The sequence below is a fragment of the Chaetodon auriga genome, chromosome 11, assembly GCF_051107435.1.
Source record: "Chaetodon auriga isolate fChaAug3 chromosome 11, fChaAug3.hap1, whole genome shotgun sequence".
NCBI lineage: Eukaryota > Metazoa > Chordata > Actinopteri > Chaetodontiformes > Chaetodontidae > Chaetodon > Chaetodon auriga.
The window spans coordinates 15755212-15782350 of record NC_135084.1 but is presented as its reverse complement, the minus strand read 5'-3'; the positions used below and the strand labels follow the sequence as shown (position 1 = coordinate 15782350).

Below are 27139 nucleotides of genomic sequence, written 5' to 3'. Positions count from 1 at the left end.
CACACACTCACACACACATCTTCCTCTCTCCTCAATCTCAACTCCGCCGCCTCTCAACGGCCACACTGTTCAGTGTCAACAGTGGTCACACTATGTGGCGCTAACATTAAAACTGCATCCAATTAAAGCTGCAGGGGAAAACACTCCTCTGTAAACAGCAACAGTCTGTAACATGTTTGCAGCGATGATAGGCTTTCTAAACAAATTAAGCCAGAGGAGCTCCACATTACTCATCCTGGCTGGCTGTCTGGCCAAATTCTGCCTCAATTGCACAGTTGTTTGATCAACTGCTGGTGCGGTGTGTATGTGTTAATGCGAGAGAGGGAGGGGGAAAAAAGAAAAAAAAAAAAAGAACAGATATGAGTCCGTGGATACCAGGCGAGATGAATGCAGCGTGACAGCAGCAGAGAAACGCAGTAAAACTTCATCTTCCCATACTTTCATGTGTCTGCAACTCTGTTCTGTCGGCTGCCAGCCTCTAGCTCTCTCTCTCTCTCCGTTTCACTGTGCGCTGCTTGTCACTCTTGTGCTTGTGTATTAGTGTGTGTATGTGTGTTAAACCTGTCGCTTTCTGTGCTGACGTCCCTGTGCTTATCGCTGTGGCTGATCCCTGCTAGTCGTGTGTATGTGTGTGTGTGTGTGTGTGCGCAATATCTGTGTCTGTCTGCCTGCATATACGCGTGTGTGTGCGTGAGGCAGATGTTCCCCGGGCGGTGCCATTGCTCAGTGTACACACACATACATATATACACACACACACACACACACACACACACACACACACACACACACACAGCACTAAGGAAGATTAACCAGCACTTTATTTATCCATTTGCTTCCTGGATCTGTCCCCCCCCCACCAGTCCTCCTTAATCCCTGGTAGCAAAGAATACAGGAGGGAAGGAAAATTGGAGCTAGGTGACAGAGTTTTGCACCACTCTGGACCTACTTTAAAAATAACTTTCTTTTCTGGTTCAGGGCTACGAGAAGCATTTGAAGTGCTCGTGCACTAGACCTTTGAATTTGAACTACAATAAGCTCTTCAAAGTGTCATGTTTCTTTGGGACAGTGCAGCGCTGATATTCAATTTTCTATCAAATTGCTATATATGGCAGCTAAAACTCGACTGAGAGCTAAAAAAGCAGTCTATAGTTAATTCAGGCTTCAGTTTAGGGTCAAAAATAGGATCGGGTCCCGCATCTGCCCGCTGTAAAAAACTGAAAGTGTGAGGTTTTTGGAAACAAGTGGTTCTTGAATCATAGCATCATGGTTCTATTCTCCAAGTACTGGAACTGGCCACGGGCTTCTCGGCGGGGACTGGCGGGGTTTTTGTGGCCAGAGCCAAACAAGACCCTGCACAGCTCCTCATAAACAGCAGCTGCAGACTGCTCAGTTCCCAGTTCCTCCCCGGCCGCCAGCCCAGGAGGGTCCAATCAAAACCAGCCACATTACTCCCTCACTTTGCCTTTGCGTGCCAAGTCTGCTCCGGAAAAAAAAAAAAGAAAAAGAAAAAAAAAAAAAAAGAACCAGAGCGCGTGCACAATCACCGAGCTGTAGATTAAAAGGAAAATCTGTTTACCTGTGTGAACTTTGACCTCGGGTGGTACTGCCGCTGTGGTCGCCGCCCCCTCCCCCACCCTGCCCTTCATGTATTCCTCACGCACGGTCCCTCACTGACCCCTCCTTAAGCGGTGATCTGGGGGGGGGGGGAAGACAGAAGAAAAGGCTGTTAAATTTCTTTTAATGGAATGCCAGGGAGAAGCTGGTTCAGGCAGAGGACAAATGTATCACAGAGAAATACACCCGCTGCTGAAAAATGTATGCAGGAAGCCATGAGGGAGTTTGCTATACTGCCCCATTTACTCTACCTCCTAACCCTGCCGGAAAGCCAATGAACCAATGAACAACTGCACCACCTATCACACTGCTGCTGCCGTGCCTGTATGCTGCAGCAGTCCTGCATATCCCCCCACGCGACCCCACCCCCCACTGCACAGGAACAATGTCCTTCCTAAAGGTTATCAGCAGCCTGGCTCTTGGTCAGCCCTCATCCTGAGTCCATTACACACACACACACACACACACACACACACACACACACACACACACACACACACACACAGGGGCGAGATTCACTGCCTCAGTACACCTCTCTTAGTTTCTCCTCACTGCTTCGCTGCACCCTTTACAGGCTGATACAAATCCAGTGTAGGCCCAGAACACACACACACACACACACACACACACACACACACACACACACACACACACACACACACACACACAGGTTTTGGGATTAGCATACAAGCACATTCTCTCTCTCTGGAGATCTGCACTTCAGCTTGATTGGTGTACGTTTCATTATGATAATTGTGATATTAGCCTGCATATTACGCGACCATGACTTCAAAGCTAACCGCTCTTCCGTCCCTTTGCAGCACTTTCTTTAGCCCCACAAGCAGCCATCAGTGCCAAATTTGTCCTCCTAATAACCAAATACCTGTAAAGCGAATAGCATTCCCATCAACCTCAGCTTGTCTTTGTGTTTGGTGCGAGTAAAAGCAAATGTTGCTTATTTCCCGCATGCCAACCGACAACACCCAAGCGGTGAACCAGGTCAATACGACATGCTAAACATCAGCATGTTAGCATTGTCACTGTGAGCATGTCAGCGAGCTGATGTTAGTTCTACATCAATGCTGTCCCAAAAAACAGCCTCACAGAGCATCTTCTCTCTGAAAAGACAACAGATTAGGCTGACGTACCACATTCAACATGCTAGAAATGCATTTTCACATTTAAAATATATGGCAATATATTCAAATTCTGCTTTTTTTCCCACCTAACTCATTTTCTTCAAGAAATTCTGTTAAATATGAAACAAAAACTCTCTTTCCTTTACATGATCGCTGACGGAAAAACCATTCCAGTCCTTATCTTTAGGTCTCCTGGCAAAGACAGTCCCGCCTGACGACACACCGCTTTCTTTTCTCTCCCATTGTTTCACCGCTTACAACCTCTACCACTGGTGCAAACAAGCTTCCTCTTCTTCAGGCTGCCCTCGTGGACATTTTCCAAGAGGTGCAGTATATCTTGGCACTCAGACTCAGAGAAATTGTGGCCAGTGGGACGACACGCAACCCAAGCATTCACACAAAAACACGGGAAAGTAGATGCGATTCGATGTCGGTGATACTGAAAAGAGCAACATCAGCCATAGAGGTGAGTTGTTTTAGTGCATCCACGTCTGTCTACACTTTGGGTTCAGTTTATTTTAATGCATTAAAAATACATTTACAAAAAGGAGCAAAAAAAATCTTTTCTTCTCCAGAGAAAATCTAAAATATCTCCTCTTGATATTTAGGAAACAATACATGTGGACAGAATGGGGCCCCCCATATATCTTAACACCTGCTCCTTCATTTAATCCATGAGAAGAAGGGAACAAACCGAAGACCATGCTGTGGGAAGAGGGGGTTGATTTTGGACTGGGGCCAAAAAGGAGAGGACAGGGCGGAGGAGAAAGCCATAAATACACAGGGAGGCGAGCAGGTGTCGCAGACAAATGTGATTTACAGGGTCTACGTTCCGTACAGTGCTGACAGGTAAGCCTATTAGGTTGATATTACCCAGCTATAACACGCACCAATGGACCCCCCTTAAAAATGTGTGTGCAGCCAGTGTGTAAAGGTTATGGGTTTAAGAGAAAGATTATAATACCACATAGTTAAGTTGGCCATACGTTAAGTTCTGAAAATTCAATCATTATATTAAAGCAGATTTTCACTTGGTTTTACTCCCTCCAGCACGAGGCGACGTCATTGAGCAACCAAACAAGAGAGCTATGTTTGGCTTGCTTTAAGGTTGGTAAAAACAACAACATCAACAACAACAACGTGGTTTTAAGGCAGCAGAGGTTAGACTGGATTAGACTGGGAGAGCAATGCCGGGGAAACGTTTTTACTCTGAAATGACATCAGCCTTCAAAGCCGGAGAGCGCGAGAGAAAAGCTAAGTGGTGAGATGGCAGTGCGTTTCTGCATATTGGAAACTGCCGGGGAGCAATCACCGAAGAATGCAAACGCTTATGAGAAACTAAACGCACTAGAACATCGAGCGGAGATCTGCAATCGAGTTTCACTTGTAATACGGCGGGAGAGACGCAGGACGGCGAGAAAATTGCTACCACTTGAGCGGCGCACTACAGATGGTGTTGAGAGCAACACTGCACAAAGCAATGTGTTCCTTCATAATGTGGTGAATATCGCAGTGAAAAGCTGAGTGCTCCGTACGAGCTTCTGCAGACTATTTCACCCCCCCACCCCCCCACCACCCCCCGACACCCCGCCCCTGTCAGAAGTGTGAACTCTTTCATCCCGGATATAAGAGGCTGCGGTAAAATCCTCAAAGAAACTAATCGTGTTAAATGAGGTTTGTGTCTGTATCTATGACTTCTGAGTGTGTGTGTGTGTGTGTGTGTGCGGGCTGTCGGGGGTTATAGGTGCCTGTGAGAGACAAAAATTCCTGTCGCCTTTGAATCTAAACTCTCCAGTCGAGCCGCTCGTCTCCCTGCTCCTGGTATTACTCTCTTAACTCTTCGATCCTTGTAATCGTATCTGATGATGTGGCTGCTCATTGACTGAGGTAAACCCAATTTTCTGCGCAAAGTCTTTAAAGTGACTCAAATGCGGGAGACGACAAAGCCAAAGTTTGCCTGTTAAAAGCCCTTAACACCGCCACGTTTACTTTAGCTTCCTGGGGGGAATCCTGGTCTCAAGCGGCTGCTCAGACTCACTCGCGTACATGCAACCACTCACACACGTCTTATCATCCAAGGCCGAGGAAGCAGGAGAGCTATAAAAGCCGACCTCATCTCCTTAAAACAGGCAGGGCTGTCCCTGGGCGTCTTAACACAACTCATCAACTGTTAAACCAGAGAGAGAGGCAGAGCAGTAAAAATCAATGCCCCCCAACACGGCAAACAGCAGTCAATGATGTTAGGTGGAAGAGGGAAGAGCGAGCATTCGCAGCAGCGTCTCGAGAGGTAAGGAGGAGCGGGCGGGCGGGAAGGGAGGGAAGGCAGGAGAAAGTCCACGTTAAGCTAAAAGCGGCGGGCTAATATATGTAATTGATTACCTCTATGCAAATAGAAGAACTCTGAAAAAGGGAGAATGCAATTTAAAGCAGCAGAGTCTCTGCAATCGATTGGCGCTGTGAGTGAGAGAAGCCATTTCCCTCCAGCCAAGATAAAACACTTTACTCGGAGCTGTCAGATACTTATCAGGAGGAAATTAGCAGAGGAATACCATTTTCCTCAAAACAAACAGGTCAAGTGTTTCTCCTCCTCCTGGAGTGGTCTCTCCCGCTCCTTCACTCTCACCCACTCTGATATCATCATCTGTTATTTCCTCCCGTTTAAATGCCAGCGGTGAGGAGAACTGGGCCTGCGTTTCACTCAAACAGATCATTTGTGATTTAAGAAAAAGAAACAAAAAAAAAAAAAAAGCAAACATGCAGGCAGGAGCAGGTCGCCGTTTGAAATGCAGAAGATGAGGTCTCCGGTTCACCTCGGCCCCCAGGAGCAAAACCCGGAGCCTGCCAGCCCCCGCACGTACACGGTGACGCAAGTCCATCCCGAATCTCCAACCAGATCTCACCAAAACAATATTTGGGTTTTTTTATTTTTTCTGCCTGCAGTCTGTGTTCCTGGCTGAAAAGCAGGGGGGAGGAGGGGGGGGGGGGGAGAGAGAAAGAAAACACACATAACAGAGCGCAAATAGATGTGTGGAAGGCAGCAGCCCACACAAGACTGCCTCGTCGGAGAGAGAAGAGGGCAGCTCGGCGTCAACATCAACACCGGTGCTGCAGTCATCGCTCAGCAGGTAATTATGATAACAACGTGTTCCCTAGGCAGCTTCTCTCTGATTTAGTTTCCGAGCACTTACCCTTCCTAAAATCTCCTCCCGATAACATCTGATATGATTACAAAGTCAAGATCCTTTTCAAGGAGCGCCCACTTATGTGCCTCTAATTTGGTGTATAGTAACTCTCCCTCTTGTGACTACTCAACGATGCTTCTCATCTTATTGTGTGCGCTTAGTTAAGACGCAGCGCCGTTCGGATTTTCAAAACATTTTGGAAAACGCCATGACATAAATGAACCTCACCTACCAACGCCATCTGTTACTGAGCGCTCCGCCGCCTGCTATTACCCTCAATTGTAAACACAGCCTCGCCGACACGGGGGAAATACATCACTTCATTGTGTCTGTTATCGTCCGGGTCTAACGGCGGGAGTTTGGCCCTGGATGGAGTCAGCGGAGTTGACCCTCTGATTACCTCTGCGATGCGGCATTTTCCTCGGCTGTCATCGCAGCCGACCCCTTAAACATCCAGCGCTGCTCCGCAACAGGCCGTTGCCAGGCTGTTGACATACTGAAGACATTTAAGATAATCCCGGAGATGTCTCTGTGTTTTCCAAGATTACATCTTCAAAGGGGAAACGCGGCCGGCAGCCTCTACTTGAAAGGGAGGGAGATGCAGAGGGCTCTTGTTCTGAAGGAGGGGGTGGAATAGCTCAAGAATGCAATCATGGTTTTGGAGTGGAAGGAGGCCTGTCCTGGCTAGCTAAGCTGGCAGGAGGGTGAGAGGATAGGAGGTAGGGAAGGCGGGGGGGGGGGGGGGGGGGGGGGGGGGAGGTGGTGGGAGGGGAATCAGACCTCAGAGAGAAAACACACCTGTTGGATGGGACAAAACAGAGAGAGGTGAAGAAAAGACTCTCACCTGTGTGACCTGACAAAGGCTGTAAATCACACACTTCATTTATGGCCCGGCCCTGCCTTTTACTGTGTTTGGTATGCTGACACGCCGAGGTGAAACGGTCAGGTTTCGAGGGCAGAACACACAAAATGCACGACAGCGCACGGACCTGGCTGAGTGATATCAGCCTATGATGTCACAACACACTTCTTCTTTCCCACTGTTTCATTCACACAAGGTTAGCTTTTGTGTAAGTACTGATAAGTAAACAGTTGTGTAACTTCCTCTGTGGCTCTGGAGGAGCCTGGAAAGTCTAAAAAATGACTCTGATGACGTCATCAGGGTTATCTTTGTTTGGGCTTGAAATGACAAGTTGATAGCAGGGAGTCACAAACTGGGGCTCGGACCCTGAAAGCTGCTGGACTTAAAACAGACGGGGGGACGTCTACTGAAAGATGTTGCTGAGCTGCATTGTGGGAAACGTAGGCCTTCAGCCACAGCCGCATCGCTTCTGATGATTCTTTTTTTAAAACTGTGTCTTGCAAGACTTTTATTTTGTACAAGTCCACCACCACCAACAACAACAACGAATGTGTCTTTTAGTATGTTTCTGGTGTTTGTCAGTGCTCGTGTCAAACTTTTACAAAACAATATAAAATGTATGCTAATGTGGACAGAAGTGACTCTCAGGTCAACTCACATTACTGTGGACTTAATCTTAGAGTCATCTTTTGGATCAAAATGTGACAAAGTGTGGTGTTTGCCAAGTAAAGTGCAGTTAGAGTTTTTAATCCCTGAGGGAAGATTTGTCCACTGCATGTGACCCACTCTGACTATTTAGGACTTAGGGAACTTCCTGTTCCCTGGGCGCTGCACTGTGGGAGCTGCAGCTCCAGTGATCATGACTGAACTCCTGCGCAGCCTCCTGACAATGTGCTTTTCAGATACGCCGCGTGACATCTGCGCGGAGCTGTGAGCTGCTGCGCGGCCATTAAACATCTCCCTGATTGAGACAAAAATTGGGAGATGCTAAATGATATGTGTCACACACAAATGGCTTCAGGAAGTATTAAATAAAAGCAAGAAATTATGACTCATATCTGTAACAAATGTCAGCAGTGACGTCCTCTGTGGCTGTGAGCGCCGCTTCATGACTCATGGAAGTGTTGGCTAACGCGGTTCTGACGGACATAAAGGCCCCTGCGTAGCCGCTGAACGGCACTGTGATAACATTGGTACTAATTATAGGACAGGAGGAGTATTTTGACACAGAACACGGGGGAGAACTTGTGAAGAACACTGAAGCAATAATAGCAGTTTCTACTACAGCAAGTCGCAGGCGAAAACTCAGCCTTCACGGCTGCTTTCTGCTCATTCCTCCCTCTCAGCTGGCTTGGTGACATCATGAGTGAGTCAGTGACCAGAGCTGGGATCAAAAAGCACAGAGTGAGGTCTGTCTATTATCAGCTGCACACACTGTACGCCATGAGAAGGCGCAAACACCCAGACAAAGAGGCCCACAAGTCACACAGCCGCCACAGGGCTATTTTTGAGCCGCCGACGCAGGAGAGACAGGAGAAAACAAATACGGCGTCAGCAGGCGGCTGGGACCGAGTAGATGAATCAGTTCAATCATAACCGAGTCTCACAGAGAGGAACTTATTTTAGAACGGGCACCAATAAACAGCGACGGACATGTGGACAGACAACGCCGCCGCAGCAGCAGCAGCAGCAGCAGCAGCAGCGTAAGGTACGGCGTGGCTCCTCTGAGCGAGCTCTGCGGTGGGCCCCTCCTCCGTCCCTCCAGCCTCACTGGCCACGGTTGAAAAATTAATGCAGCAAACTGACAACACTTAGGGCCTCCCTCCTTCTCTCTGTCTCCCTCACCCCTCCCCATGTACCAAACAGGATCAATTACCAAAGCAGGGCTCCACTCAGTAGCGCTAAAGAAACAAGAGGCACTCTCCATCACAGCTGTGTGTGTGTGTGTGTGTGTGTGTGTGTGTGTGTGTGTGTGTGAGGTTCAGGCAGGCTTATGATGAGCAGAAAGAGGAGGAGGAGGTGGTAATAGTCTGTTTGCTTCTCTCTAATGACAGCAGCAGAGTGGATTAGTGAGCCTCCTAACCCATCAGCATCACTCCTCCCAGTAAGTGACAGAGCATGTAAATAACCGGTTGTGGCCACTAGCAGGAGGGAAGAAGAGGAGGGAGACGGGGGACGCTAATAAACCGAGAAAGTCCACATGTGCGTTAAATGCGAGCGTTTTCGCCCGTGCGCCTTCATTTGTATGCAGGTGGGGATTTTCGAGGAGTTCCATTTCTACAACATCGGCCAAGTTATTCAAACGCAGCACATGTGACTGGAGAGGATAACATAAAGAAAGGCATCAGCAGAAATGGCAGCAGGCAGTAATCCCCCGGCCAGGCCACTCGTGTTTGCCACAGCGCTGTCAGTGGCAGCACCCATACAGGCCTTATCAGCGGCAGCCATAGGGCTCCTCTAATAACCCCGCTGATGCTCGGCGGTGCAAGGACAGACAGGGAGAGGGACAAACAGACAGACAGGGGCGGACGGGTTTCACTTCCCTCTTAAAGAAAAAGCCTGAGCGCCAGGTATCAGCCTGTCGCTGTGTGTGTGTGTGTGTGTGTGTGTGTGTGTGTGTGTGTGTGTGTGTGTGTAGCCTCTGAGTGCATTTACTCATTTCCCTCACTTTGCAGCGTGTAATGCTCTGACAGCTTCATACATGCTGTCACTTTCATCTAAATGGACTCCAGCGTTGACCACCCCATCTATTAACCCCCCCCACCCCACCCCCACCTCACACACACACATTTTGCATTTATGACAGCGTTGTCTAAACTCACGCTGGCGCTGCAGCCCCACTAGGAGCGTATCTGACTCCAGCATCATTATCGCCATTCGAAAGGTCAAGCACAGTGCTTCCAGCCTCTTCTTTGTGATTTATGCCTTTTGTGCTATTACCTCTGTTCACATTAATCTCCATCTGTAAATCTAATCACACCGCCTCGCCATCGCAGCTCCTGGTGCTCTCAGGACAGAAGCCGTGGCCGACGGGGAAACAGCTTCTGTAAACACAACGCTGTTGACACAAGATGGGCAGCACGCGGAGCCTCGCTGCCGATCGGGGTGCGGATAAGAGCAGCCGTCACATTATTTGTTGTTACATTTCATTTAGTGTCACCGTCCGTCTCTATCTTTACATCCTTTCATCTTGATATACTTTTCATATCCCCGGGAGCATTTCTTTTTTTCGCCTCATCTCAAGAGGTTACTGAAAGGAACAAAGCGATGCAGACGCAGTGCTGTAGGACTCCATTTGTAGTCAATGAATAACTCCGATATTGACACCAGTAAATGAGGGTGTCACTCATGATGACGCCAAAAAAAAAAAAAGCCTCGTCAAATAGAAGGGCTGCTGGGCGTGCCCTGCCCTTATGTGAGCCAATAATCATTAGCTTCAGAGAGGCCAACTGAAGGCTCGTGAAAACATCTACCCTCGCGTGCCTTGAAGCAGCCTCGGAGCACTTTGAGCAGAGTGGCCGGACGCGTCTGCCACATGCGGCGTAAAGACTTCCTCGGGTCTCCTGTGTGGAAGCGTGGCGCTTCTCGCTGGGAGAATTCACTCTGCAAGGGCTGATGGGAACCGTGGCGATGACACGGAGAAGCCCGCAGGCCTGTCAGCTCAGTCTGCATGCAGCTCGAATCGGCACTCAGCTCCAGAGAACTTCTCTACTGCCGCGCTGACACGCACTCATACACCGGCTGACACGGATCTCCAGCATCACTTCAAATATCCACTCACTCCCTCAACATCATACTCGACGTGTGGCGTGTGTGACATTCTCAGCATAAACGCAGGCTGAATCATTCAGGCTATTAAGTGAGACATTGCGCGGCGCACCACTGTCTCAAACTAAAGCCCAGATGCGGGCGGAGAGCGGCGATGTTTCAGCATAAAACCAGCCGGACCCGAGGCTGCAGGGAAGATGCACTTTCTGTGCTGCGTCAAAATGTTTATCTGAACTTATATCTAAACTTGGGCAAGTCGTTCCAGCTCTAGACATATTTTCATTCAATTAATAAAACATAAACCTGTGAAAATATCAATGAGAATTTTAGAAATGAGGTCTTAAAAGTGCAGAAATCCTTTGATGAGAGCAGATAACAGCAGCAGACACGATTGTTACGATCTGCTGCGAGCATCACCTTTAAAATGTGCAACATACAAGCCCCGGATGAGGAGACTTTTAGGAGATCAATACAAAGCCCTAATTCCTTTGACAGATGTTATCAACTCAAGATTTCAGGATGGTGACTGATATTTTATGTGCCACCAAAATGCAAGGAGAGAGCTTTTAATAATTGATGGTGCTGGAGCAGGGAGATTTTTAACCGCTCTCCTCCTGTTATCAATCATTAATGGAGTTTCCATCAAAAACACTTCAACCCCTCAAGTATCAAATCTCTCTTGAAGGTGGAGGGCCCGCATTCAAACATCCCACTTAATCAAAGGGCACACAATGTGCTCCCCCCTTACGCTCATTTTCGCTCGCGCAAATTAGGATAATAACAGCACAAATTGCAAAATTGTCCACAGCGCAAGTGTAAAAGTAGGCGTTTTAGCTGAGGTCTTCTTCTGAGTGATGAGGGTTAATGAGAAAATTCTAAATGTTTAAATCACAGGGGAGGGAAACAGCCCGCCAACCAGCTTTTTCACTTTCTTTCTCGCTTTGCTGTACACGTGCCGGGCTGTTTAAAGCTCGACGTGCCCGTCTATCCGGCTCGCTCTGCTCTGTAAAGCTGCAAGGTCTGCCTGGTCAAAGTCATACAGGACACGATGTGCATCAGCAGCGCTCACAAAGAGCCGTAACACTGCTGCAACCCTTTAAAACAACCACAGGGTTACACACAGCGCCGTATGTGCGCACACACTAACGGCGCACACAACGCGGGCAGCTGAAGTTTACTGCTTTGAAGTGACTTTGAGGGATCAGCCGAGATCCTTCCATCTCAGAGTCCACCGCCCAGCTGGGGTTACAACGTGTAAAACGTGTTTCTATCGCTGCAGCAGCATCTTCTCCAGCAATCCCACAGCTTCTGATGCCACATACGCACACTAGACCACATAAGCGCCGCAGCTAAGTGATAGCAGAGATGATCGAGCGTTCCTAATTACCCATCAAGATGGTTTTGACAGCGTTCTGTGTGCCAGTGATCAGTGTCATGGCGCAGCGCCAGCATGGACTCGGTTCTGTTTGATTTGTAGCTGCAGCTGAGTAGCGGGTGGTACACCGGGAGAGCTGCAGTGACACTCTCTTTCACTTACTCTCTCTCCCTTTCTCCTTCTGTCACTCCCCTCCCCTCCTTCCCCCTTTCTGTCGCTACCACACACACACACACACACACACACACACACACACACACACACTTGCACTGTCCTGTTTCACTGGGCCGACCTTGCCTGTCATCAGTATAAAACACCTTTTCCAGGCTGCTGCATAACAGGCGCCCAGAGAGGACACTAAGAGCATTCTGATGGAGAAACTTCTAGCCTGAAGAGTGCAGGTGCAAAAGTGAGCAGGATGCATCAGGACAGGTTCAGAACAGGGACAGAGACATGCTTACATATAGTGCTGAAATATATCAACGGACAGAGAATTCACCCACAAGGACTTTAAGAATCCAGTCATTTATTCAGCAGCACTAAGAGACTGCAGCCATACTGTGAGGCTGTACTGTAGCTAAATGCTAACATCAACACGCTCGCAATGACAATGATAGACAATGTTTACCACCTTTCCCGCCTTAGTTTGCGGTGTTAGCATGCCAACATTTGCTGGTTAGCACACAACACAAAGCACAGCTGAGGTTTCTTTGGTCATGAAGCAAAGTATTGGAAATTGACATTTTGACCGAATAACGATGAGAAGTTCAAAGGATCACCACAGTGATTACTATTGATCCTGAAAGAGACTTGTGTACAAACTTTCTTGCCAAACCATCCAATAGAGGATCACCTCAATCAGTAGGTTTCAGTTTGGGTCGAAACACTTTGTACCCTGGAAAACTGTGATGTGCTTTTTTTCATCAATCAACATGCCAATCATAAAGAATGCAATTATCAGTCGCAGCCCTATTTAATAATAATAAGAAAAAAAGGAACCTGTAAAAGAATAAAAGTATGTGTGGAACATGTGCAGTCACTGATGTAATGAGACACATCAGGACAAATGTGACAAAACGAGACACATCAAGGTGAATGGGTGTTATTGAGCACAAACATGAACCTATTAAAGAGTGATTTATACAGTGTAAGCATACTGTGAGCCTTGGCTACGGTACTGTAAGTGAGCAGAATTAATGCACTGAGCCAGCCAGCTAATATTTACTTAGCAAATGTTATCTGAAATTTGCAGTGTAGCTAGTATTTTTTAATGTCTTTAGAGTGTACCTTGGCCCTGAGCTTGTCTGGTCCTGTGAGCTGTTCTAATCTTAAACCGGTGCAGCAGTGCTACTGACGGCCTGGTCTGTTATAGTGGTCTGGTGTATTAAATCGTACTATAAACTCTTTGTAATCACCATATGTAAACAGTTATTTTCAATCTTACTGTTATCTGCACTTGGAAACGCATTGACATTCGGATCATGGAGCAATCATGGGCTTGGGGTCCTGCCAAATAAGTGTCACAGGTCAATTATCTGTCAAAAGATAACAGCAGAGCCTGCCATTTATCTAATCTGGGCCCGATTTCCATCTCAGGGATTTATACTAAGTAAACAAGATGTTTCGATACTCATTTTGAAAGAGGACAGGCGTCATAAAGGGGACTAATCTGCTCGTCACACATGCTAGCCTTTTACTTTGTGGCTCTGCTGACTCACATGAGATGCGCTGAATCAAAGCGGCTCCAGATTCAGTGACTCAGGAGCTTTGTAAAGATGACTATTCTCGAGGCTTTGAGTTCATCAAATGGGTCTACTGCGTTATCTTAAAGGACCATACCGGTGGTTTTGTGGCATGGTCCCAGACCTCTCAATCGCTGCCCACATCTCTGATCTCACATCTTTTTTTTTCAGTGATTCAAAAAGTGTTGTGCTTGTTGACAGCTGAAAACAACAGAGCCAGTCAGAGCTTTGTATTAAGAATGGAGATCTCATCTTCCTGTGCCACAGCCAGAAATACAGAAAGGAGGGGAAATGGTCACAGAAACGGCAGCAGGCGGGAATATGATTGATGCAGCTCCGCCTAAATTAAAACTGTTCAATCTATACATTAAGTTAACTGCTGCCATTAACTGCTAACCGCCACGGTGTCAACAGGATGCGGGTGAGAGGCACACATCACTCACTGCTGATTGGCTTGGAAAAAACAGCCCAAAAACAGCTAACATCATGCAGAATAATGAAGTGAAAACAAAATGACAATTCAGGCTCGCGGTTTTGCACATTGAACCCAAAGACAATTTTTAAAAGCACATGATAAGCGTACAGAGGTTTCCTTTCAGGTTTCTGTTCCCTGCCTTTCAGACAGCCTTTGGTGCAACTTGAAACTTCAACTTCCATCACGACAATCCATCACAGAGTCGTGTAACCTTCATGCTTTGTTTTTTTTTATTTTTTATCAAAGTTCCTCTACAATTGTGCGGTATTTTAGTTGCAAACGGGGACCATTGTCAAAACCCTCCAACATCTGAGCGTGCTGAAAAGCATCACACTGACAAGGTGTGTTGTCAGAAAATCAAATCCGACCGGCGAGCGAGCAGACGCGGACGTGAAAGGCAGCGTGTGGATTTAGTTGTTTCTCGCCTTACAAGCGGCAGCTCTCAAACCTCAGATGTTGTAGCGTCTTCAAATGCACCAGCAGGAGGAGTTTGTTCTCTCTGCTGTCAACTGCATCGCTCCGCTCAGACAACATAACTTAAGGGCAACTAAATAGTGTATGCACTGTGATGGATTAGCAATCTCGATCAAGCCGCCGCACGTTAAAGTACACGAGAGGCTGCGCTGAGCATTTAGACGCTTCATTCATAATGCTGACACTCTAATTCTAAATCAACACTTGAACGCTGCGCAGCTTTTTTCTTTTTGCATGTCTGTTCATTCTATTTAAACCTGGTATTTCTGCACAGTTGGCGATAAAGATTATTATTATTAGCATTATTCTATTGGAAGAATTTGAAAAAATGACATTGGGTACAGCTGATTTGTATCTAATGGGCTACAACATGCAAAAACACCAGTCTGGTCCCTCGTCAATATTTCCCATGAGCATCTGCGCTGAGCATTTAGCAGCCTTGTCACTTGGCATGAACTCACCTGTTCTGAGGAAAAAGCTACACCAATAAATGTCAAAACACAGAGCGGGATCAATACACATCCATTAATCTCTCAAGAAGGTATGTGAGGTATCAAACTTGGCAGACACTGTGTACGTCAATCCACAGTTGCACTCTCTCTAACGCAACCGAACAGCCGCAATTAACACCCTTTTATTCATTCCGTCATTGGTTTTGTCATTAATGGCGCTGCCCCAGGCACGGAGATCCAGTTTAACTGTCAAAATCCTCCTTTCAGATCAGCTGCACATCATCACAGCTGACAAACAGCCTGATAAAACCGACATTTCGCCCCGCTCTCTGCACCTGGGAGTCGAAGAAAGGGCTTCATCGGGAAGACGTGGGACGCTGCCAGTCCAGTTTGACTTAGTGCTAGAACAGTCCAAATGACAGACGCTCCGCACACAGACAACAAACAGCTTAATACCCTGGCGTGTGCGCGGCTGTGTGCTATGTGAATTTTAATGAGAGGGAGAGGAACGCAGAGAGCAAAACGCAGATAGGGCTCTCAGATTGTCTCCCACGGTGTCTGGACTGGCGACTGCTACTCTTCATGACCCCGATGCTTCGAGCCACAGATCGGATCAGGGACACTGTGCGACAGATGTCTGCCCTGGCGCTCTGTTCCAGGCATGAGTGCTGCTGGCACACACACCAAAGGACAGGAGGAGGAGGGGAGGCGGGGGGGGGGGGCAAAAGGGAGAGAAACGGGGTGAGCACAGAGGAGAAGATGGATGGCACGAAAAAGGAAGGGAGAGGAAAGAAAACAAAAGGGGAGAACAGGAAGGGGGAGGGAGCCCGCCCTCGGAAATCAGACGTCACACCACGCAGGCTTCATCGGCGGGACGAGATCCACTCTGTCATGTTGCTGTCAGACAGCTAGTCAGAAAGTGACACCGCAAGTTCAGACATACCTCAAGCTGTGACTCTCACCCCGACTGACCCCGGGGGAGGAGCAGGAGACCTCACGCGCACCGCGTCGCCATCAGTGCTCGTTTTTTTTAAAAGTCAGCGCGGCGCAGGCGGGGAGGCTCTCACGAGCTGAATAATGAACTTGCGCAGACGCGAGCCTCGTGTCTGAATCTACAGCCCAAAAGCTGATAAAACTAAAGAAGAAGAGCGTTCAGAAGGCACTGATGCCTCATGACCTCCACACAATGACTCTCCCACTCTACTTCTGGCTTTGAGGAGCAACACGCAAAAAAAAAGGAGATGAGAGGAGAGAAGAGGGGAGCTAATTATAGCCTCACAGCAGGATGGCCAGAAACAAACTTGATTATCATCATCGTCAAGACGGCACAAAGGAAACCTGCTGCCTCCCCCCTTCCACCACAATCCAATAGAGAGGCTTTTAGCCTTTGTAATGATTTACAAAGTGACAAGTCAAACAGATTTACTGTGACAGCCTGAAAGGGACCAGCATGAACACTATTACCGCTCACGTGACCAGACCTCCTAGCCCTTCTCCTGTTCCCCTTTCCTCCACCACCTCCGCTCTCCCCTCCTGCCCGTTCCAGGGTACAGTGAAGAATGAGGCTGGCTCAATGGGGGCAGGCAACAAGCCTATTCAATTCCCCTTCCTCGCTCAACACGAGCCCCCTTCAAACGAGAGGGAAAAGCTCTGCTTTGTGGAAGTTAGTTACTTAAAGCGACAGAGCCCCCCAGATAAGGATCTGGTCACGGAAAACTTGTGGCACGGACTAAATGGAGATACCTTTGTACAATTTTAACACCATTACCCAAGGTTTATCAGATTTAATGAGCCATGAATGTGAAGTGAAATGCTCAACTTGCAGGAGCGGCAGACAACATTTGCGCAGCAGCCTTGGCCCTTCCAGTGGCCATGAAACACTGTTAAAAACACTTATTAACCTGCAAACGAGGCTCATTAAAAATGGAAAACATCGGGCGATCGTTGCACCACACTTTTTTTTAATCATTACTATCGCTTTTTGAATAAAGGACGTGCTCTTTCTGCTTGTATCTTCCATCCATATTCAGTGGAAGGTATCTTTTGTGGCCTGAGTGACAGGATCCACATTTGACTTTCATTTCCGTAGCCCTGGAATATGGAGTAAATTTATGTTTGAGTAGCATCAGTCCCTCCAGGCCTGAGACACTTTGCCTGGTGCAGTCATCGTTTTCTCTCCCCCCCTCTCTCTTTTTTTTTCTGCAAGGTGAAAAACACCTTGTCTGTTCCAAGCTTTGAAAACAGAGCCACCCCTAAAACCATCAGAGCTGGCGGCAGAGAGATGTGTGCGGAGAATTCTCAAGGAGCAGAGACCCTCGGGCTACGCAGATTCAGTTTCCCCCTTTCTGGCTTCCAAAAACAAAGGAATTCCAGAGAAAATCAGGGCAGGACCTCACCCCAAGCCAACACTGCTGCCGCTACCCCCACCTCCCACTCTCTCGCTGTCACGCACACTTTTCTTGGCAACGTGCGCACACACAAACGCGCAGCACGGCAAAGGTGATTTCATGCAAGCATCACTGAGACACACCTCCTCTCTTGTTATACAACCATGTTGATTTGATATCCGGGGAGACATGACAAGGAGAGGACATGCGTGTGCACGTGTGTGTGTGTGTGTGTAAATGTGTAACATACTGTTTGGCCCCACTTCACATTTCACAGCCATGCCCGTCTGCTGTTGTTGTTGACCATCGCTAACCAGCACAGCCTTTGACATCATTGTTCAGACTGTGGCCACACTTATTAGCGGGATATTAAGTAATAGCCTCAAGATGTTGTGGGTCGGGCCCACTCCTCCTCCTCCTCCTCCTCCTCTCCCCCGAATCCTCCAAATATATGACTCAGACATGAAACGTGTGATGTCCTCACGTGTATCTTTAACAATGTCAACACATGCCATTCAGCTTCCACTCGGCTCCCACTGGGCGGCCAAGGAAAGGTTACGGGATGGCTGTGAAAGCAATATGGCTGAGATGTGTAGTAACTGTGTTAGCTGGTGCTAATGTATGTAATCTGAAGTAATGGGTAGTTGTCGGGATAGAAGCAGGCACAGAGGAGCTCTTAACAAGTTTCATTACTTCTTTCGACTGGATATATTACTTTAAAATTGACTGACGAAACGTGAAGAAAAAGAAAAAGGCTTTTTGTACACGATTAGTTACAAATAAGTGTTCCCACGGAGTGTCAAAACGGCAAAAAACAAAACACCATGAGAGTTTGCTTGAAGCTAAATGCTAATGTCAGCATGCTAACAAGCTCCCAAAGTCAATGCTGATGTTGACATGGTATATATGTATATATATACACACACATATATATATATATACCACCTCTACCGCCTCAGGTCAACATGTTAACAGGCTAATATTTGCTAATTAGCTGGACACATAAAGCGCAGCTGAGGCTGATGGGGATGTCGTTAGTTTTGCAGGAATATGGTCATAAACATGAGTGCTGGATAAATCAAAATCTGGATCAGATGGTGGCTCATCACCAAATTATCCTGAGGGGGGCTCCAATGTGTGCAGCAGATTTCATGGCAATCCATGGCGGCGCTGGAGGAAAAGTCAGAGGATCACCAAATTCGTTAAGATTCGTCATCTGGGAACCACGAATGCCTGCCACTCAGTAGCTGCTGACATATTTTCAGCCCGGACCAAAGTGATTCAGCATGATTCAACAAAAAATGTGGAAGCGAGTTTGAAATGTTTTCTGTCCAGACCATCATCCCTCTTCTTGTCACCAAGGCATTTAACAGTGTTGTTTGGAGCTGCAAAAATAAATGGAGCATCAGATCTGGATCTGATGAAATCGGCAGCCTCTCGCTCACCCTGTGCGTGGTCATTTCTGCAAAATGTTTACTGCAACAGGCAGGAGATTGACAAAAAAAATGCAGCAAAAACATATTCAAATTGAAAAAGTGTTTATTGCAAACACCTTTCCATTGTTTACCGTTTATTGCAAATACTTAAAAAGTACAAGTTTGTAAAATCAAAAAACTCCTTTCTGTGTTTTCTCTCGCAGTTGATATTGGTGAATAGTAACCCGGCAGCCTTTAAAATCATAAAACACAGGGACCCTTGCTGTTTTGTCAATAATGTTTGCCAGATAATTAAAGAGCCCTGGGAGACAATGATAAACATTGTTTAGAGGCTGATCCCTGGCAAGCGCCAAGCAGTGTATCATTGCTGTCTCCGGAATACACACGATTAGCCTGGTCTCATTACTGATATGATAAACGACGGTTTCCACCGCCGCTTTGGTTTGCTGTGAGGACGCACTTGCAACGGGGGGAGATCGGAAAAAAGGCAGTAAAACACGCTGGCCCTGTAACGGACCAGGGATAAACGAGAAAGATGGCTTATCTGCAGTGAGACTGCAGATAATGTTTGTGAAAGTCAGGTCTGCAGTCAGTTATGGTACTTCCACACATATAAATTGTTGAGATCACTGTTTAATAAAGTGGACTTCTTTATTTGTTTCACTCCTCTTCACAGCCGTGCCTCCTCCACCTCCCCCCCCCCCCCTCGCTCTCCCTCTCTGTGAAGTTAACGCTGTGGCTCTCCCCCGGCCCACCAGCCCGTCTCTCTTTACAGTTGGTGTATCCACACAGAGGTTTAAAATATGCCCCTTTATCTGAGCCGCCCAGGCGGGAAAATGAAAGGGCTGTCAGTCCTTAGAACCCTGGGAAAGCGCCTGGCTCCAACCGCCAGTGTCAAAACCAAGGGGAGGGCACCAAGCGGGCAAACTTGCTGCACACAGTAATAGACTTTTTCTGTCACTGAGCAGTGTCAAAAAGCGGCGAGAAAACAGCCTTAGTGGGGCAGTGGAGCTCAAGATTACATGCCAATATGATTTGAGGGGCTCTCCATAACTTCCTCGACCGGCTTCATTAACGGACCAAAAGCGAAGTGAAAAATCACCATCTTGTGTACAGCCTTCCCCGCCGTCTGCAAAAACACTTATTTGCATGCAATGACGCACCTCTGCGAAGAAAAATGAAAGCTCCACGTCTACACTTGAGCCTTTGCACTCCATGCATGTGTAAGAATTAGTGCTCCGTGAGAGCAGATACCGCACGCCTCCCTCTCCCCCACATAACTGACATAGCAGGTGAAGAATAAACGCTGTCCCTTTGCATTAGTAAATCCCACTTAATTTACTTTGTCGGAAAACAAGGAAGTATGTATCCCCGGAGGCCATGTTGGAGACAATTCGACCGCCTTCAGAGAATCTCTGCCATCACTCTCCATCTCCCACGCAACCTGCACCAGAAAATCAACATCACCGTGCACTCTGAGAGACAACAGTGCCGACTAGACAAGAGACTGTTTATAGCACAAATGATATTATAAACACAGCTTGTGGCGTATTATGTTTAGAAAAAGATTCATTACAGGCTATAAGCTGGCAAGATTTTCAACATGCTGCGCAGACGGCGGCTAAAGCGTATGGAAAATTAATTCATGTAATCTGCAATCCTCTTCAAAATGCACTGCTGTTGTTTCAAAACATGACAGCTTTTGACTTATTGACTCGACCCAGCAGGCACAGTTCTCCGCTGGACAGGTTAGTCTAATACCTGGCAGGAACTCAAGCGCCGGGCAGGCTTGCAGGAGAGCGAGCCCGAGCTCGGTCCTGAGTGGCTGTCTGGCAAATGAACCCATGTGGGACACTGTGTAAGGTGTGAAGACCTCTTGGAGGAGGCTGCAGTCTGCGCTGGCTTGCAGGCATGCTCCGGTATCAGGAGAGACAAGGCAAACACAGCAGATCAGTGCTGAAACCGTAAACCCACTGACCCAGCATGAAGAGGGAGAGGGGACTAATTAGTGACTGTACTTACAACTCAAAAGGAGAGAGAGAGGGAGAGAGAGAGAGGGAGAGGAGGAGGAGAAAGGAGGGAGGGGGAGAGAGTGCACACACACAGAGAGCATGCAGTTGGAGGATGAGGACAATGAGTTTGTTTAGCTTAAACAGGATTTACAAGCCAAACAGACACACGCCAACGCCACTCACTCAGACACATACTATCTCTTTTCCTCTCTATCGCTACCTCCCCGTCTCTCTCTCTCTCTCTCTCTCTCTCTCTCTCTCTCTTTCTCTCTCTCTCTTTCTCTCTCTCTCTCTCTCTCTCTCTCTCTCACCAGCACAGACACACAGCTGAGACAGGCTCTGTGAGGATTTCATCAGCTTTAAAAAAAAAAAAAAAAATAGTGAGGGTAATTGCTTGCGATGGTGAGAAGTCTTGAGTGCAGGCAGCAGCGGTGGGCGAATGGATGGATGGATAGAGGGAACATTTTGTTCCTCCTGTGCAGGCTCCGACTCTCATATTGTTCCTGGTGAGGCCGGGTGTCATTTATGATTCAAGGGCCCCAGCCTCTCGATGGATGGGAACAGGACATGGCCATTGTGACGTCCCCTGCGCTCGTTTCTCAAAGAACATCAAATCAAACATGCATGAGACGGTGACAGGGGCGGGTCGGCAACTTTCTCTCCACACTCTCTCCTCCCGCTCTGCACTCTGCTTCACTCTCTTGTCTCAGAAAAAAAAAAAAGCACTTAAAAGACTGCGTCTCCCTGATGTTGGGAGAGTTCAAGGTTGAAGAGACGGCTCTTCAGAAACAGGAGTTAAGTTGATGTTTTGCCTGTATTATACCACTTAAACAGATACTTGTCCAAAACACAACAGGCATAGACGGAGTTTACGCTGGTTTAACGCAGAAAACTTGCCTGAAGCACTGTGAGACAATATAGCATTTCCAAAATCCTTATTTATTCAGGGAAGAGGTTTGCTGAGTGCGTAAACGTTCCTTCACAGCACCGCCCTGTTTCACACACCTGAAAGCAGCCGAGCGCAGCTACAGTTTTCTGTGGTTGGTCTCCAAACAATGCTGCTGGCTGCTACTTAGGGCTAAATTAACCTGACACGCCAGCTGGTTTGTTACACAGAACCATCTGGGAAGTCGTCTTTGGAAACGGTTGAGAAAAGGGCCGGCACATTCAAAAAATACTTGGCAGTTGATTGGATGAACCATCTGTCTATCGCCGTCTATCACGGGGCTAACTTCAACCATTCAGATCAACGAACCATGTGATGGCGAACGTCTTTTCCGTCGAGGAAAGCCCACTTTGCCGCTCTTCTTTCAATGAAGACATACCCTCCACTGATGCTATAGCAGCAGCTACGCTGACCTCTTCAGGAACCACCTGGTTTGGCCTCAAGCACGTGATTTTGTGAATCCAGCTGCCTCGCAACGCAAGGGTTAATGCAAAAGACTGAGCATCATTCACAATGATTCCTCTGACTTTCCCAGCCGAGGGGATTAAACCAACCATGTTTCAGCCACAAGCCCAACCACAGCGCAAGGTCTGCAGCTTGAAGGACAGTGGTGACAGGCATGTGGCATTGAGGTCGTCTTATCCCCGTGCCTCATGTTGGTCCACTTTTGGCTCTCTACACCAGACTGATGTCATCGCAGTCAGTCAGCAGGATGAGCTTCATCTGCTGGGCGCTTCATTTTCCCTTTATTAGTTACACTGCATTTACCAGGTTGAGGGGAGCTTAACTGCAGACTTATGGGTAGAATTACAACAACGTTTAGGAAGTAGTTAAGTGTCTGAAATGAGGGCACAACCTCAGCTCAAACTTAAACACTTCAAGTTGTAACTCCCTCTAAGCCCTTATTCTGAAAATTAGACTTTAAAATGCTCTTAGGCAACACAAGTTTTTCCTTATTAAAAAGACCAAAATAGGCACATTCAAAAACAAAGGTTCAGTCGAGATGAAGAGCGCTGCCAAGTTGAACCACAAGTGAGACAGAAAGAGGGAGAGAGAGAGACAGAAACAAAGGCTGACTTCTGCTCGGGACACGAGTGGGTGGGTTTGGGCTGATGGCGAGACACCAGACTACAAGAATCCATGTCAAGTGAACAGGCAGCGAGTATTTCACAGCACTCCTCAAACCAACACAAACGGTTAGATGAAATGTCAGGCTGTCAAAACATTGATTAGCATTCGGCAGGTTTTAAGCACTTAGCAGGCTGCAGCTGTGCCAACACGCAGTAAACAGCAGCAAAGACTGTGCAACTTGGTAAATTGCTGAGTAACAAAAAGCTAATTACTCCGAAACAAGTAATTAGTTGTTTTTTAGCGTGTATACTTTGCCGCTTCACAGAAGTGCAGAGATAGGCAGCGTGGTGCATTCGCTGCCTCGCTGCTTTCCGGGAATAATCATGCTGAGTGTTTGGAGAATAGCTGCAGGTGTTTGAAAGTGACCCTTGGATCTGTGATATAACTTGTTGCAGCCTGGTCTATTAAAAATGATTAAACGATAATGTGGATTGGCTAATACTTTGGGCTAGACAAGAGTAATCTCTCCGTTCTGTCTCCTTGTTTGGTTTAGGGAACAAACATATTGTTGCGCATAAACATACGTCTTCTTCCTCAAGCTGCAACTTGTAGCGCTGCCAGTGCATGTGTTGCCTTTCTGTCTCTCGGCTAAAGATTTCACTGTTTTTCCCGGCATCATCTCCTCCACATTATGGCATGGAGGGCCAGACAATCCAGTCTCAGTGAGCACGCTTGCATTTGCTCCCTCTTAAACAGCCTTACAAACCCAAATTTGATTTCAAAGTGAGTCTACTGGAGCCTTTAGCCTGTTTACTGAATCAGACACTCTTCTGTCTTGTCTCACAGCCTGTCTGGCTGGCTGGCTGGCTGGCTGGTTGCAGAGAGGCCCCATGAGGGACAACAGAAGGAAAGAAAACTCACACACGCACACACACAAACTTCCAAGTTTCAAACAGTTGCAGATGGCTTTAATTCCTCGCCCTCTTTCTTTCACAATTTATCAGGTAACCTGCTCTGAGCGAGCGTGCCTTCTTTTCATGCTTTGCTGAGATGACTTAACGCTGCTTCGGTTCATCAGAGGGAGGAAAAAAAAAAAAAAGTCAAACGGCACTAATTAATGTGGTGCCGCTGACAAGGGTTGCTGCTGAAACAATTTCATTACATCACCAATTTAAATTACCAGAGGAAGGAGACACTGGAGGGTGCACCCATCCAAAATCTGTTTACACACTCTCCTCGGCCGACACACAGGGAGTGGACACAATAACAAGAACACCTGCAATCCAATGCAATACTCCTGCAATAAACACTGCCTGCGGTAAACCTGTCATGTTTAAATGTAGCTTTGACTGAGTGAGGCAGATTAGGAAACAGGGCTTGTAGGTGTTTGAAGGATAGGTGATTGACGCTTGTTATCTTACCTGCACAGTCAGGCAGACACGTTGATTATATATTAGGTATTATTGAGCATTTTTGGCAACCCAAAACTCCACAACTCTATAAACAATAGCTGCTCCAAATTACGCTCCCTTTAACTTCAGTGTTGCTAACAAGGGTTTTTTCACCCCCTCCCAAAGTTTCGCTGTCCTGTAGCAGGGTGCACAGTAATGAAAGAGCGCCAGTCTCCTCCTCCTCCTCTTCCTCCTCCTGTCGGGAGCCCCCTCTCTGCTGCGCTCTGCCCCGGCTGGCCTCACATCCAGATGGGAGGAATTTTTACGGGGAGGGTCCGCCAGGCTTGAGGCAGAAGGCTGCGCTGAGTCAAGCCCGCTCGACCACACTCTGCTGCAGGAGGGCTGATGCATGTATGTGTAGGCTAATTTGTGTAGAAATGTTAAGGGTGTGTGTGCAATGAGGGCTTCAGTGTGTGTACACCAACGGAGAGCGAGGACACTTGACATTAGTCAAACCTGAGCATTGTCTAATAGAAATATTGCATGTGAAAGTACACAGCCTCTCAGTTTACTTAAGCCCACTAGAGTCCCATTAAGGGCCCCTGTGGGTGCCGGTGACCTCACATTGGGAGCCACTGATCTTTGAGTGATCCATGTGAGGATCCAATCAACACAATCAGTGTTATTATCAGCGCATCAGGGTGGGAAATGTCACTGGAGCTGCATTGCACGGCGTTGTTTAACAGAACACATCAGGGAAACATATGGACATTCCTGCTAATTGCATTACAACAGGTAGCCGATAAAAGCCTCGAAGGGAGTCAACAAGCGCAGTTAGCTAAGTGACATACATTCTCAGTTTAGCATCAACCGAGCCATCAGCTGATCGACCGAGACGAGACATTCACCCACACACACACACACACACGCACACAGAGTCACACACGTAGACCTGCAATCACGGAGTTACTTGGACATTCCTATCCAGCGTCTTCACAAAACGCATGCATCGAAATAACCCTGCAGACACACTGACTTTGGCTATTTCGCTCCAGCGCAACTCGTCCACACAAGGCAGAGACATGGGACACACAGCACACACGAGCCGGGATATTACGCCGCGTGAACCCGCTCCTTCGGAGCTCACACAACCGGAATCTGCCCCCCTTCCTGGACGAGTTTATCAGCGGCTGTTAAAGGTTTCCAGGAGGTCACCCTATTGTTAGCAGGTAGTATCTGTCCAGCGGGAGGCAAACCCCATCTTGAGCAACCCACACACACGTTCAAACCCCGCTCTGCAACAAAAAAATAACCAGGCGCGAAACTTACTTTCGGCGAGGACCTCAGCGGCAAATCCGCGGATTGTTTCTCCAAACCTCGTGTTTACGGTGCTCCCCTCGCTCGCGCTCTCCACTTCACAAAGACGACGCGAGAGCCCCGGAGACGGTGTGAGTGACTGACTGAATCAACTACCGTAGAGCACGGCAAGTTGAAGTGTCAGATTACACTGGCTATTCAGTTATCAGAGAGAGCCGTGCTCGGCGGTCGCAGTGAAAACGCGACCTAGATTCCCGCGGAAGGACACAGGGTGTAAAGGTGTAACTACACGCTAATAGGCTGCTAACAGCGCATTTCACACTGGAGCGGAGTGCAGCTCACAGCTCCGGCTATTGTCTGCGTCTGGATCATTACAGCGCTGCTGCTTCACCACTGCCCTGTGAAATAAAACCAGCAGCTATTAGCTCAGTCAACAATAGCTCATTTTATCAGTGACAGTTTTAAGATACTAAAGTCAAATCAGCTAAACCCTTTGTAGTAAAATATGCTTAGAATATATGTTATATTAATTCAATTAATTGCAACTATAATACTAGCACTGCAACTAACATAACAATAATTATGATGATAATAATATAGGCTGCAGAAGTGATTATTTTCATTATGTTTATGATCATGACCATGTTTATGTTGATAATGTAAAAAAATAGTAAATAAAAATGGCAGGTTTTGTGTTAAAATACTTCCCACACCCAAACATATTCAATTTAATATCCTATAAGCCCAAAAAGAAAATCACCAAATCTTCACATTGGAGAGGACAGAGGGTTTAGTCGTTTTTGTTTGAACAATGATTAAAATAATCAATGTATGATCAAAATTGATGCTGCTTAGTTTTATATCAATCGATTCATCAAAATATTATATAATAATAACAGCTATTATTCTTACTAAAGCATTTTAATAACAAATAATTCCATAAGCTAACTAATAATAAGGTTGTGTACAAAGACTAAGAAAAATATTCATAAAAATAATCTTATTACTCCAATTATATAGATCCCTTACATAGAAACATCGTTCACGTTACGTTTTAATATTTAACTTCACAAGTTTCCTTTTTCTGGCCTGACTTGTTTACCATTTCACTTCCCCCCAACGAGTGTGTGAACCTTTGCAAACTGCGCCCCGCTCCAGCAGGCCTGCAGGCGGGGCTCCGTGTTTTGCGGATGGCCGGTCTCCGGTGGAAGCCTCGGAATAACAAAGACGTGTTTGAGAGCAGCGGCAGGCTGGGCTGAGCGGTGACGTCAAGGAACAATGTCTCCCCTCCCGACACGCACACACACGCACGCCAGCACACAAGCTCTTCCCTCTCTTCCTAGTCAGGCAAGGCTGAACTGCCCAGAGGGAGGGCCGCTCGGCTCGCAGTGCATCAGATAGAATCACTCACTCCTCATGCTGTGCCTGCACACAGGATTTCTTCACTGCTTTTTTTTTTTTTTATTTCAGAAAAAAAAAAAATAAAAAAATAA

The 27139-nt window shown here is 47.2% G+C and overlaps 1 protein-coding gene across 4 annotated transcripts in view; it reads right to left on the bottom strand.

Annotated features, from left to right (window-relative positions):
- Nucleotides 1-25881, bottom strand: part of zmiz1a (zinc finger, MIZ-type containing 1a) — a 99691-nt gene extending 73810 nt beyond the window's left edge. For 3 of the 4 annotated variants that reach the window (XM_076743112.1, XM_076743115.1, XM_076743114.1), the window contains exons 1-2: nucleotides 25659-25881; nucleotides 1580-1696 (exon numbers count right to left, since the gene is read on the bottom strand). The gene's annotated coding sequence lies outside the window, so the exon portion shown is untranslated. The remainder of the gene's footprint in view (nucleotides 1-1579; nucleotides 1697-25658) is intronic. The other variant, XM_076743113.1, reaches the window with a different exon arrangement.
- Nucleotides 25882-27139: the final 1258 nt, after the last annotated feature.